At 45.4% G+C, this 14184-nt stretch overlaps 1 protein-coding gene across 6 annotated transcripts in view; it reads right to left on the bottom strand.

The window, feature by feature from the left end:
• The window catches only part of PTAFR (platelet activating factor receptor), a 37227-nt gene extending 27198 nt beyond the window's left edge, over positions 1 to 10029 (bottom strand). For 4 of the 6 annotated variants that reach the window (XM_060140868.1, XM_060140871.1, XM_060140869.1 and 1 more), the window contains exon 1: positions 9897 to 10029. The gene's annotated coding sequence lies outside the window, so the exon portion shown is untranslated. The remainder of the gene's footprint in view (positions 1 to 9896) is intronic. The other 2 variants (XM_060140873.1, XM_060140870.1) reach the window with 2 other exon arrangements.
• Between the last annotated feature and the right edge of the window lie 4155 nt (positions 10030 to 14184).

Raw genomic sequence — 14184 nt, 5'->3', positions numbered from 1 at the left:
AGAATTGTAAGAGAATAAACGTGTGTTGTTTTAAGCTGCCAAGCTTGCAGTCATTTGTTACAGCAGCTGTAGGAAACTAATACAGGCGCACAGGGATTTATTATACTCTTCCCTCTCTTCTTGTGTGTTTGGAAACTTTTCTAATAAAGTTGTGTTTGTGCGTGCTCAATTCACAACACTACCTATGAAATAGTCTTGCCAAGGAAAAAGAAACAGAATCAGCAAGTTCAACCACCAGTTTACAGGAAATAGAGAAGAGGAACAGATCATAGGGTACCCTCAGCAAATTCAGACAGCAGTGAACGCACAGAACAAGCAACCTGGTTTCTTCAACAAATAAATTATAAGGGAAAAAAAAGATGATGGAAGAACCTATAGATTATGAGAATTAAGAGGCATAGCAACAAAATTGCTGTGTGTGAGCCTTTTTGGGATTCTGATTCAAACAAACTAGACAGAAAGTGAGAGAGAGAGAGAAGCAAAGAAAGAGAAACTTATGAGACAATCAGAAATTTGAACACATCAGATATTCAATTATATTAAGGAATTAATGTTGATGGTTAGGTTAATGACTTCACAGTTATGTTAAAAAGAATTCTTATCCTTTAGAGAAACATATGAAATATTTACCGATGAAATTAGGTATTTGGGATTTGCTTCAAAATAAAATGGGACGTACCTCAGCTGAAAAAAATGGGTTGATAATTGTTGAAGTTGGCTGATAGTACGTGGGGATCCATTACACCATTAAGTGCACTCTTGTATGTATTTGTAATTTTTTATAAGAAAAGGGGTTTTTTGTTGTTTGTTCTTTAAAGTAATTCAACACTTGTTTAGATTTTAGAGGTGAGAACAACAGTGAAAAAGAAAATTGTCTCAATGCTATATAATGAATAATTGTGTCTTGGGATGGACTTTTCTTATGATAGCATCTCATTAGGATGTTAGGTGCTGTATCTCATACAACATAAATGGAAGTAAAAACATTGTAACCTGGAAAATTCTGTTAAATGAAAGAAAAGAATAACAATAAAGATGCTGACGTCAATGATGTATAAACTGAGTGTGAATAAATTAGTCTCATGAAACTTGAGAGTGTAAAGAAGCACTCTCAAAATTATAAAATAGTAAATTATTGTCCAAAATGATTATGTCAGTAACCAAAAGAATAAATTAAACCGAATCACTTTGCTGCACACCTGAAACTAACACAACATTGTAAATCAACTATACTTCAATTTAAAAAATAAAATAAAATAATTTTTTAAAAGGATGAATTAAATGTTATAAGCAGGCATTTGACTCTAGCAGTCATTCTCACCAGGGGCTACTTTGCCCTCCAAGGACATTTGTCAATGTCTGGACGCATTTTTGGTTGTCACAAGTGGCAGGGGAGGAGGGGACTGGGGTGCTGCTGACATCTAGTGGGTAGAGACCAGCAAGGCTGCCAACCAACCTACAATGTACAGAACAGTCCCTACAACAAAAACATTTCTTTGGGTCAACATGTTAATAGTGCTGAGGTTGAGAAACTCAGGATTATATCATCTACATTCTAAAGAGTTTATATATTCAAGTAGGCCTAAAAAAACCTTTTGACGGAATTCCCTGCAGGCCAGTGGTTAGGACTCCAAGTTCTCACTGCCGAGGACCCAGATTCAGTCCCTGGTCGGGGAATTAAAATCCCACAAGACATGCAGCCAAAAAAATATATTTTGGGAATCTTATCATCAGGAAAATAAGGGATTGCTTATTTAAAGAGTGGCCTTGGGACTTCCCTGGTGGTCCAGTGGTAAAGAATCCACCTTCCAATGCAGGGGACACTGGTTCAATCCCTGCTCGGGGAACTAAGATCCCACATGCCGCAGGGCAACTAAGCCTGCGTGCCACAACTACTGAGCTCTCACGCCTCAACTAGAGAGCCCATGTGCAGCAAACTACAGAGCCCACGTGCCCTGGAGCCCACGTGCCACAACTAGAGAGAAGCCCAAGCGCCACAACGAAGAACCCGAGCGCCCCAATGAAAATATTCCTCGTGCCACAATGAGCCACTTGCCGCAACTAAGACCCGACACAGCCAAAAGAATTAATTGATTTTTTTTAAAGTTATGAAGATTGGAAAGGAAAAGCAGAACTGTCATTTTCACATGCAATATGATTTACAGAAAAATTAAAGCAATTCCATGGACAAATTATTAGAATCAACAAAAGACTTCAGCAAGATTTCTGGATATAAAATCAATAATAAAAATCAATCATGTTCCAGGAATTCCCTAGCGGTCCAGTGGTTAGGACTCGGTGTTTTCACTGCCATAGCCCAGGTTCAATTCCACAAGCTGCACGGCACAGCCAAACAAACAAACAAACGAAATCAATCATGTTCCTATAAACAAGCAATAAACAGAAAATGTCATTTTCAAGACACAATTTATGATACCAAGAAAACTGTCTTGGCCAAAGATACGTGTAAGGTCTTGATGGAGGAAATTATAAAATTATTGAAAAACAACTAAGAACTAGATGAATGGATAGATGTAAAATATTCATGCATGGGACTGTCAGTATCATAAAGATGGAAGTTCTTCCCGATTTAATCAATAAATTCAGTGCCAGTTCAATCAAAATCCCAATAGATGTTAATTAACTAGATGGTGGGAATCCTTTTACAATGTTAGGGTTAGGGTTAGGGTTTACTATGATGTACACCTTAAATATCTTACAATTGCATTTGTCAATTATACCTGAATAAAGCTAGGGAAAAAATAGCATATGTAAAGCACTCAAAAAAAAAATCCCAAAAGAGTTCTGCAAGGAACTTTACAAGCTGATCCTAAAACTCCAAGTGAAAAAGCACAGAGCCAAGAAATTTCTGAAGTACAATGAGAACATGCAAACAATAAGGACACATGATAGAATTTCCCCTATGATGTATCGAGTCTTATTATAAAGTTATAGTAGTAAGAGAGGGTAGTATTGAGTATTAACAAAGGGACAAGGAGATAGACCAAAGGAAGAGAATAGAGATCCCAGAAAGAGAGATCACAAATAGAGATCACATATATGGAACCTTGATACATATGACAGAGCTGCCATTACAGATCAATTAAAGAAGAGTAGATCTTGGTGCAAACCACTGGCTATCCATTAGGGGAAAAAAATAATAAAATTAGATTCCTACCTCGCACTATATCCAGAATTAAATTCCAACTGGCATAAAGACCTAACTATGAAAAGCAAAATATAAAAAGCTTTGGGAGAAAATAGGGGACAATACGAGCTAAGGGTCTGGGAAATTTTCTTAAATTAAGACATAGAAATTATAAATAACAAAGAAAACTTTGATAAATATGACCATATAAAGTTTAAAACTGTGTATATCAAAAGATACTATAAAAATAGTAAAGAGACAAGCCACAGACCAGGAGAAGATATTTGTATCATATATATCAAAGAATATTCAGGCATAACATAATATAAATTTCTAAAAATCAAAAACAAGACAAGCCCAATAGAAAAATGGGTAAAAGAAGAAGTAGGCAATTTACAGAAGAAAAAGACTGAAGGCTAAGAAACCATAAAAATATGGCTAACATTTCAAAAAATCAGGAGTTCAAATTAAAACAACCAACCACCAGATTGGAAAAAATGAAAGTCTGCCAAATCCAAGTATTGGGAAGGATGTAAAAAAAAAAAAATAGAAACCCTGGGCTTCCCTGGTGGCGCAGTGGTTGAGAGTCCGCCTGCTCATGCAGGGGACACGGTTTCGTGCCCCGGTCCGGGAAGATCCCACATGCCGCGGAGCGGCTGGGCCCGTGAGCCATGGCCACTGAGCCTGCGCGTCCGGAGCCTGTGCTCCGCAACGGGAGAGACCACAACAGTGAGAAGTCAGCGTACCGCAAAAAAAAAAAAAAAAGAAACCCTCATTACACTGATAAAAAGAAACTACAAATGGCACCACCATTTTGGAAATTAATTTCATAATAAAGTTGAAAATGCACATTATTCCTAGTTACATACTGGAAATATTAATATTTGTATGTTTCTCAATGTAATCCTATACATATGTAAAAATGAACAGAGCTACATGTAATAACCTGGACAATAAACATAATGCTTAACTAGAAAAGCAAGTTGCAGCAGGATGCATACAGCATGATACTATTTCCTAAGACTTTAAACATTATTATTATTAGTGGACACACTACATATGCATCAACATATAAAGACAAATTCAGGTTATGATTACCTCTGGGGAGAGAGGGAGGGAGCAGATTTAGTGAGGATACACAGGAGATTCCTATTATATCTGTAATATTCTAGTTAACTCAGCAGTAGGTGCACAGGAATTTGTAGTACGTATTTATACATATAACCTAAGTCTGAGATTTGCCTAGATAATTTGGAGAATAAGTCAAGAAAATGCCACATTGTATATCAAGATTCACTATAAAGTTGAAGTAATTAAGACAGGATGGGGAATTCCCTGGCGATCCGGTGGTTAGGAGTCTGCACTTTCACTGCGGAGGGCCCAGGTTCAATCCCTGCTCAGGGAACTAAGATTCTGCAAGTCAGCCATGCACGCACGGACAGAAAAAAAGCACAAAGATAGACAAATAGCGCAAATGAACAGAAGAGAGAAAGAATCACTGGAGGAGGGGGATTACTACAAAACCAGAGGCCTCAGAACCCATAAGTCACTTGGGCAGCAGGTTCACTATGAGAGCCCTCTCGGGGGTGGCCAGCCCTGATGCTTGGCAGCCCTGAATCCTCTTACTCCTCCTCATCATAACCTCAGTTTCTCTCTCTGACTCTCTCTCTCTCTTTCTCATTTACTCATCCTCCCTCAAACTCTGCCTCTTAACCACTGGGCCCCCTGAGCCTCAGATTCTTCATTTGTAAAGCAGGAATGACACCGCCAACCTCATCATGGCATTACGTCTGTAAAGGACAGTGCCAGGCAGCTAGTCCTCATTCTCCTCCCTCCTCTCCCCCTTCTTCTCCCTCATCCTCTCCCTCCTCTGGTCAGGGCTGAGTCCCACCTGCTCCCCCTTTTCAGCCTGGGCACACCTTTGACAGCAGTGAGAACTGCTCCCCTCCACCAGCTTGTAAGAGGGGTCACCTCATCCTGCACTGGATCCTGAAAGGAACACTCAGGGGTGTGGTGGGGCCCCCAGGAGTGAGATAAGGGGGAGAAGATCCAGGTCCAGCAGAATCAAGGGCAAGGGTCTCCCTGAGGATTTAGGGCAGGAGTGGACTTAGGTCTTAGGTTGGACGGAGCCTTAGACCTTCCGGCCCCACTCCTCACCCGGGCAGATAGAGGAGGGGGAGGACATGGGAAGCCCCCAGAGTCTGGGCACTGCACTTGGAACTCTTGCTGCTAGACTGCCCTGTGACTGTTGTTAAAAGAGAGGTCAGGGCTTCCCTGGTGGCGCAGTGGTTGAGAGTGTGCCTGCCGATGCAGGGGACACGGGTTCGTGCCCTGGTCCGGGAGGATCCCACATGCCGTGGAGCGGCTGGGTCCGTGAGCCATGGCCTCTGAACCTGCGTGTCCGGAGCCTGTGCCTCGCAACGGGAGAGGCCGCAGCAGTGAGAGGCCCGTGTACCGCAAAAAAAAAAAAAAAAAAAAAGAGAGGTCAGGAATTCCCTGGCAGTCCAGTGGTTAGGACTCCACACTTTCATGGCTGGGGCCCCAGGAACATGCGTACAATCCCGGGTCAGGGGAAAAACATCCCACAAGCCACAAGGGCAGCAAAAAAAAAGAGAGATCTCCAAGGGGCCACTCGGGGGGTTTCCTCCAGACAGCAAAATTGGGTGTTTTGAGAACAAGGATCAGAGGGAGTCTTTTCACTGTGTGTCCTTTTATATCTACTGAACTTTTGACTTGCTCATTTGTTACCTCTTTAAAAAAAATTTTTGTTTTTTAATAAATAATAAAGAAGTGGAGGGACTTCCCTGGTGGCGCAGCGGTTAAGAATCTGCCTGCCCCAGAGGGCAGACAGCAGAAGCAAGAAGAACTACAATCCTGCAGCTTGTGGAACAAAAACCACATTCACAGAAAGATAGACAAGATGAAAAGACAGAAGGCTATGTACCAGATGAAGGAACAAGATAAAACCCCAGAAAAACAACTAAATGAAGTGGAGATAGGCAACCTTCCAGAAAAAAATTCAGAATAATGATAGTGAAGATGATACAGGACCTCGGAAAAATAATGCAGGCAAAGATCAAGAGGATGCAAGAAACGTTTAACAAAGACCTAGAAGAATTAAAGAAAAAACACCTAGAAGAATTAAAGAACAAACAAACAGAGATGAACAATGCAATAACTGAAATGAAAAATACACTAGAAGGAATCAATAGCAGAAAAACTGAGGCAGAAGAACGGATAAGGGACCTGGAAGACAGAATGGTGGAATTCAATGCCGCGGAACAGAATAAAGAAAAAAGAATGAAAAGAAATGAAGACAGCCTAAGAGAATTTTGGGACAACATTAAACACAACAATATTCGCATTATAGGGGTCCCAGAAGGAGAAGAGAGAGAGAAAGACCCGAGAAAATATTGGAAGAGATTATAGTCGAAAACTTCTCTAACATGGGAAAGGAAATAGCCACCCAAGTCCAGGAAGCGCAGAGAGTCCCAGGCAGGATAAACTCAAAGAGAAACACGCCGAGACACATAGTAATCAAATTGACAAAAATTAAAGACAAAAAAATTATTGAAAACAGCAAGAGAAAATTGACAACTAACATACAAGGGAACTCCCATAAGGTTAACAGCTGATTTCTCAGCAGAATTGCTACAAGCCAAAAGGGAGTGGCATGATATATTTAAAGTGATGAAAGGAAAGAACCTACAACCAAGATTACTCTACCCGACAAGGATCTCATTCAGATTCAATGGAGAAATCAAAAACTTTACAGATAAGCAAAAGCTAAGAGAATTCAGCACCACCAAACCAGCTCTACAACAAATGCTAAAGGAACTTCTCTAAGTGGGAAACACAAGAGAAGAAAAGGACCTACAAAAACAAACCCAGAACAATTAAGAAAATGATAATAGGAACATACATATCAATAATACCTTAAACGTGAATGGATTAAATGCTTCAACCAAAAGACATGGGCTTGCTGAATGGATACAAAAACAGGACCCATATATATGTATGGGTATGTCTACAAGAGACCCACTACAGACCTAGGGACACTTACAGACTGAAAGTGAGGGGATGGAAAAAGATATTCCATGCAAATGGAAATCAAAAGAAAGCTGGAGTAGCAATACTCATATCAGATATAATAGACTTTAAAATAAAGAATGTTACAAGAGACAAGGAAGGAAAACCAGTCAAAGATACTACAAAAGAAGAAAATTGCAGACCAATCTCACTGATGAATATAGATGCAAAAATCCTCAACAAAATACTAGCAAACAGAATCCAACAACACATTAAAAGGATCATACACCATGATCAAATGGGATTTATCCCAGGGATGCAAGGATTCTTCAATATATGCAAATCAATCAATGTGATACACCATATTAACAAATTGAAGAATAAAAACCATATGATCATCTCACTAGATGCAGAAAAAGCTTTTGACAAAATTCAACACTGATTTATGATAAAAACTCTCCAGAAAGTGGGCATAGGGGGAACCTACTTCAACATAATAAAGGCCATATACGACAAACCCACAGCAAAAAAAAAAAAAAAAAGAATAAAATACCTAGGAATAAACCTACCTAGGGAGACAAAAGACCTGTATGCAGAAAACTACAAGACACTGATGAAAGAAATTAAAGATGATACAAACAGATGGAGAGACATCTTGGATTGGAAGAATCAACATTGTGAAAATGACTATACTACCCAAAGCAATATACAGATTCAGTGCAATCCCTATCAAATTACCAATCGCATATTTTACAGAACTAAAACAAAAAAATCTTAAAATTTGTATGGAGACATAAAAGACCCTGAATAGCCAAAGCGATCTTGAGGGAAAAGAAAGGAGCTGGAGGAATCAGACTCCCTGACTTCAGACTATAGTACAAAGCTACAGTAATCAAGACAATATGGTACTGGCACAAAAACAGAAACATAGATCAATGGAACAAGATAGAAAGCCCAGAGATAAACCCACACACCTATGGTCAACTAATCTATGACAAAGGAGGCAAGGATATACAATGGAGAAAAGACAGTCTCTTCAATAAGTGGTGCTGGGAAAACTAGACAGCTACATGTAAAAGAATGAAATTAGAACACTCCCTAACACCAGACACAAAAATAAAGTCAAAATGGATTAGAGACCTAAATGTAAGACCGGACACTATAAAACTCTTAGAGGAAAACATAGGAAGAACACTCTTTGACATAAATCACAGCAAGATCTTTTTTGATCTACCTCCTAGAGTAAAGGAAATAAAAACAAAAATAAACAAATGGAGAAAAAAAAAAAGAATCCGCTTGCCAGTGCAGGGGACATGGATTCAAGCCCTGGTCCGGGAACCGCAGAGCAACTAAGCCCGTGCACCACAACTACTGAGCCTGCACTCTAGAGCCTGTGAGCCACAACTACTGAGCCCATGTGCCACAACTACCGAAGTCTGTGCGCCTAGAGCCCGTGTGCTGCAACAAGAGAAGCCCCGCAATGAGAAGCCCACACACCCCAACAAAGAGTAGCCCCCGCTGGCCGTAACTAGAGAAAGTCCGCTCGCAGCAACAACGACCAACACAGCAATAATTAATTAATTTAAAAAGAAAGAAGAAGTGGAGTCTGAGGTCAGACTTACTTATGTCTAAATCCCGCTGCTGCCTCCTAGCTGTGGCATATCGGGGAAGTTTCTTAACCTCTCTGAGCCTATATCGAAACATAGCTGCAAAATGAGGATAATGGTATCTATCTACTTCATAAAGGTATCACATAATTAAATAAGAATAATACTTGCAAAATCAGTGAGCGGTATGTCTGACTCACAGTAGGCATGTGATAAATGCTAGCCAGTTTTTTTTTTATCATCAGCTTGTGTGGAGTCCCAGGGCCATCAGGAAGCTGCACTCAGACCGCTGGGAAAGGTGGCCCCTTGCATCATGCTCCATGATGTGACCCAGACCCCCAGCTCTGCTCCTGGCTGCCCCCCAGTACACAAACAGGGTCCAACGCAGGGGAGGTGAGAAGTGGGGAGAATGCTGCTGACTGGGCCCCAGCCCCTGCCCCAGCTGAGCAGTACCACCCAAGGATCTTGGGGACCTGTTTCGGGATGTGAGGAGTTTCTATGATATGTATGTGTGACCGCATGGGTGTGTGTGTGTGTGTGTGCGTGTGTGTGTGGAGAGGTTTGTTTGCCGTGAGTGAGTGGAGGGTCTTTCAAGTCTGGGCTTCTTGTGTCCTGCAAGGGTTCATGTGTTCTGTGCATCAGTGCTATCGTACATGTTGTATGTCTATAAGGATGTATATTTCATCCTGTGAGTTACAACATACATCCTACAAGGGACTATTGTGTCAATTGTGACTGTGTGTATTGCGTGTAGTGGGTGGGGTCAGTGGATGTCAAGGGTCTGTTGTATGACGTGTATTTGTGAGGGGCCATGAACGGTGTCTGCGGGTGATGAGGGTGTGTTTTCTGTGAAGTGTGTGAGGGAATGCCACGTCTGTTGGTGATTGTGTGTGTTAAATGTCTATGAGGGGTGAAAGGATGTGTGCTGTGTCTGTGAGTGATAAAGGGGGTTGTGTGTCCATGAGGGGTGCTGACGGCGGGGGGTGGGGGGGAGTCTGACATAACCCAGCTGGGCGGACCCCTCCGGAGCCTGACCCGCCTCAAGGATTATGCAGAGCAGCCAGACAAAGTAGCCAAACCTGACCCTGTCCCCCAGGCCACCAGCCTCTTACCTGAGGAACTGCAGGGACAGTGGTCTAGGAGGCGACAAGAGGCCGAGGGGGAGTTTGGGGCCGCCGAGAGCATGTTTCCTGCCGGCTTCTCAGGGAGCTCAGGAAGCGAGGAAGGAACAGGAAGGAGGCAGAAGGCGGGCCCAGACCCAGGTGCGTGACTCACTTGAGGCTGCAGTCCCCGGTTAGCAGTGGCGGATGAAGGATTAGGGAAGCCCTGCCTGTAGGCTCTGCTGGGTGAGCACAAGGCCAGGAAGCCAGCTCCTTGGGTGGGGCCCCAATTCCAAGGTCACCAAGAATACTCACACCCAGCCGGGACACGCGCTCTCTCTCTCGCTCTCTCTCTCTGCACATCAGCTCAGCCAGCAACACTGGGCTGGTCCATCTAATGCAGAGCCCCTCTGGGAGGAAGGGCCGGGCCTGGGCTGGTAGAGAAGGGAGGAACGGGGTTCCTGGTCTGAGGGGGAGATGGGCCCTGACCTAGGGAGGGCTCAGCCCTGTTTCAGGAGCCCGAGCTTCAGTGGGAGCTGCCCCAATCCAGCGAGCCCCACGGTGCTAGAAAACGCCCAAAGCTGCTTTCAGAAGATACCCCTGTCTGAGAGGACGCACAGCCAGTCTTGCCCACAGGAAGCCACGGTCCAATGGGTGTGACAACCTGCCCACAAGTGCCCCCAGCCAAGGAGGAGACGGCCTGCCCTCAGGGATGCCCAGTCTGTCAGGAAAGAGAAAATTCTGCCTCCTGAAGCCAGCCCCGTGTGAGGGGAGATGCAGCATCCCGGCTCTCCTGACCCCCAGTCTGAGAGGGAAGATAGATCCTTGCTCTGAGGAGTACCTAGTCTGACCATGGCAAAGCACCAGAGTTCTGTCAAAGCCTAGGACTGTGCCTGGACTCCGACTGCGCATTCTGCACTGAGAGCTACTCCTTATCTCCACCTCCATCTCCCTGAAATATCAGATTGGGCTTAGCAGGAAGCAGAGGTGTCAGGCCACAGAGAGAAGCAAACTGGACCCTGGCATAGGTGGACATTCTCAAACACCAACTCTAAGAATCTACGAGACCGGGCTTTGACTGCTGCCTCTGGTCTTCAGCTGTAGCCCGCTCAGAGCCTCAGCGTCCTGGGTCAGTAACAGCCACACATATTCCCTCTGTTAGACCTGGCATGACACCTGGGCACAAAATAGGAACTCGGTAAGTGAAAATCACTTTATTTACCCAAGTTCCTGCCTGGTGTCCCAGAACTGGAAGTCAAATCCTTTCTCCACATCAGACTCAGTCGGAGAACTTGTTAAAAATGAAGGTTTAAAACAAAAGCAGTGGCTTCCCTTGTGGCGCAGTGGTTGAGCCCACCTGCCGATGCAGGGGACACGGGTTCGTGCCCCAGTCCGGGAAGATCCCACATGCCGCAGAGCGGCTGGGCCCGTGAGCCATGGCCACTGAGCCTGCGCGTCCAGAGCCTGTGCTCCGCAACGGGAGAGGCCACAACAGTGAGAGGCCCGCGTACCGAAAAAGAAAAAAAGAAAAAAAAAAAAGCAGGTTCTCAGATTTTACTTCAAGAGAGATTCTGAATCAGCAGTGCTAGTCATGGGGCCAAGGAAATGAATTTTTAACAAGCACCCAGGTGATTCCAAGGTAGGACGTCAGAGCAGGCTTGGAGGGAGCCAGGGACTGGGCAAGGAGAGCCCCATTACCTAAGAGCTCTTTCTAGCCATGCTTACCTGCTCTGAGCCACAGGTGTAGGGCGAGGATTTTGGCATCTGTAGCAGAACCCAAGCTCTCCCCACCCCCTACCTCCCGGTGGACTGGCTGTCCCTGCCTGACGTTCCAGTGCTGGTGGGGTTAACCCAGGAGCTCGTTAAAGATCCAGCTGTCTGTCTCCTCCAGCCTGAATCCTGAATTAGAATCTTCAGGGAGACCAGAGAATGTTTTTTTGTGGGTTTTTTTAAATATTTATTTATTATTTATTTTATTTATTTATTTTGGTTGTGCCGGGTCTTAGTTGTGGCATGGCGGAACCTTCATTGTGGCACGCGGGCTTCTTAGTTGCGGCACGCATGTGGGATCTAGTTCTGCGACCAGGGATCAAACCCAGGTCCCCTGCGCTGGGATCGCGGAGTCTTCCCCACTGGACCACCAGGGAAGTCCCGAGAATGTTTTTTAACAAGTTTCCCAGGCGTCCTCCATTTTCTGCTCTTCCACCCAATCTTGGAGCAGGGACCACCCTGCCGGAGGAGGGGACGGAGAGGAGTACCCACTATGCACCCCGCTGTGCTGGGCAGAGGGTTCCCTAATCTTAACCCTCAGGGCAACAGATTTAAGAGATGATGGGAGCTGAGGCTCAGAGAAGTTTCAAGACTCCAGTCTACCTGACACCAAACACAGGCCTGTCACCTCCACTTGCAAGGTTTGTTCTTTCTACAATAGACAGAATCTTACTTGAGTTCACGGAACAGGGACAGAGGAGCTATTTTTACCCTCATTTCGCTAAAGAAGAGGAAGCTAAAGCCCACAGAGGCAAAATGACTGGCCAGGATTACAAAGCCAGTCAGGGGCAGAGCAGGCGCTTGGCAAGGTGACTCCCAGGCCCTTCTGAGCTCTTTCCTCAGGGCCGCCGGACGTTCCCACTATTCCTAAATCAAAGAATGAGGAGTGTGGATGACCTCCAGCAAGGGGACAGATGAAACAGATGTGCTAGGATGAATGCGGGGCTGCAGAAAGGGAGAAGGAAAGAGAGGGCGAACCCTGCTTCCCTGAGGTTCCAGCCAGTGCAGGCCCAGACTCAACCACGCCCCCGCCACCACACACACACACACACACACACACACACACACACACACACACACACACACACACACTCGCACTCCAACCTCCACTGGGGCCTGTGAGAAGGGCTGGAAGGGGGGGCCCAGCTGTGGTGGTCCCAGACTGACACTGAGAGGCCAGCCACGGGGGTGGGATGTCTGGACTGATGCGTTTGGTGATTATACCTCGTTTTAAAGGGACAATTCCCACTTGACACGTGAGGAAGCTGAGGCCTAAATGCCCGGCTGCTACCCCTACCCATCTGGCTCAGCCCACGGTAGCCCACAGGCAGCAATGAGCTGCCCTCTGGGAGGTGTGAGAGTGCTGGGATCGTCCCCATTATTCACAGCAAACCACAGGAAGAGGAGTGAAGTGTCTCATCCAGCCTTCCGCTCTTTCTGGGCCCTGGCGCTCCTCCAGCCAGCCTTCCCTGCCCGAGGAGCCCCTCAACCTTGAAGGGGGTGAACCAGTGGAGTCATCTTGAGCAACGCAGCTGGTTGTCATCTTGAGCACCCTGGAGTCATCTTGAGCAACGCAGCTGGTTCAATGCCCAATGTACATTGCCCAACGCACACCTCTCTCGCAGGCCAGGTCATCGCTGAAAAGATGGCTCTGAGCAGGGTTATGGGAATGGGCTGGGACCACTGCTGACTTTCCAAGTGGGTCTGTGGCTACCGTGTGCCAGAAAGGAAACGGGAAGGCGTTAGGCCGTCTGGGAAAAGGGGATGTCACGGCTGAAACCCAAATTCCTTATTATGACTTTCTCATCTCCCTGGTCTCACCTCACCCCACTTCTCTGCTCCAGGCGTGACAAAGGGCGTTCAGTTCCAAGAATGTGCTATGCTCTTACTTCCAGGTCTTTGCACACACTGTTCCCTCTGATGGGAACATCTTCCCCTCAAGTCCTAACTCACCTATGCTGGGCAATCTCCCTTTCTTCCTTCCTTGCCAACAAGACTTTACTGGAAACAGTTGGTGTCCAGTCCCAAGGGGCAAGTCCTGGTCTAGGGCCTGCCCATTAACCTTTGCTGTTTTCCCAAATTTACAGTTAGAGGTGGCCACGTCACGCATTTTGGGGCCAACGACACCTTTGGGGGAAAGTCTTGCTTCATGGATGACTCCTTTCGCTTGGCAATTGATATGGGGTGTGGTGCAAGCACCACCTTCTGAGACTCTACACCTGGAAGACGACAAGCCCTCCTGAGAGGAGGGAGAAGCTGAGTAAGAGCCTGGTTCCTCGGTGTCACCGTTGAGGTCATGAACAACACCTGAAACTGCCTGCCGCCAGACTTATGTGAGAAAACAGGCCCAAATCGTTTATGCTAGTTATTCCCTGCAGCTGAAAACATCCGACTTTGAAAAGGTCACCTCCTCCAGGAAACACTCCCTGGCCGCTAAGAACAGGATCAAAGGCCCCCTCCTCGAAGCGGTGGACGCATCGCGCCTCTCATGATCTTTGCACCGGTTCACCATCCACACACCCCAGTAGGA

Source organism: Lagenorhynchus albirostris, chromosome 2 (assembly GCF_949774975.1).
Source record: "Lagenorhynchus albirostris chromosome 2, mLagAlb1.1, whole genome shotgun sequence".
NCBI lineage: Eukaryota > Metazoa > Chordata > Mammalia > Artiodactyla > Delphinidae > Lagenorhynchus > Lagenorhynchus albirostris.
The sequence above is the reverse complement of the archived record's forward strand: the minus strand, read 5'-3'. Positions and strand labels throughout refer to the sequence as shown.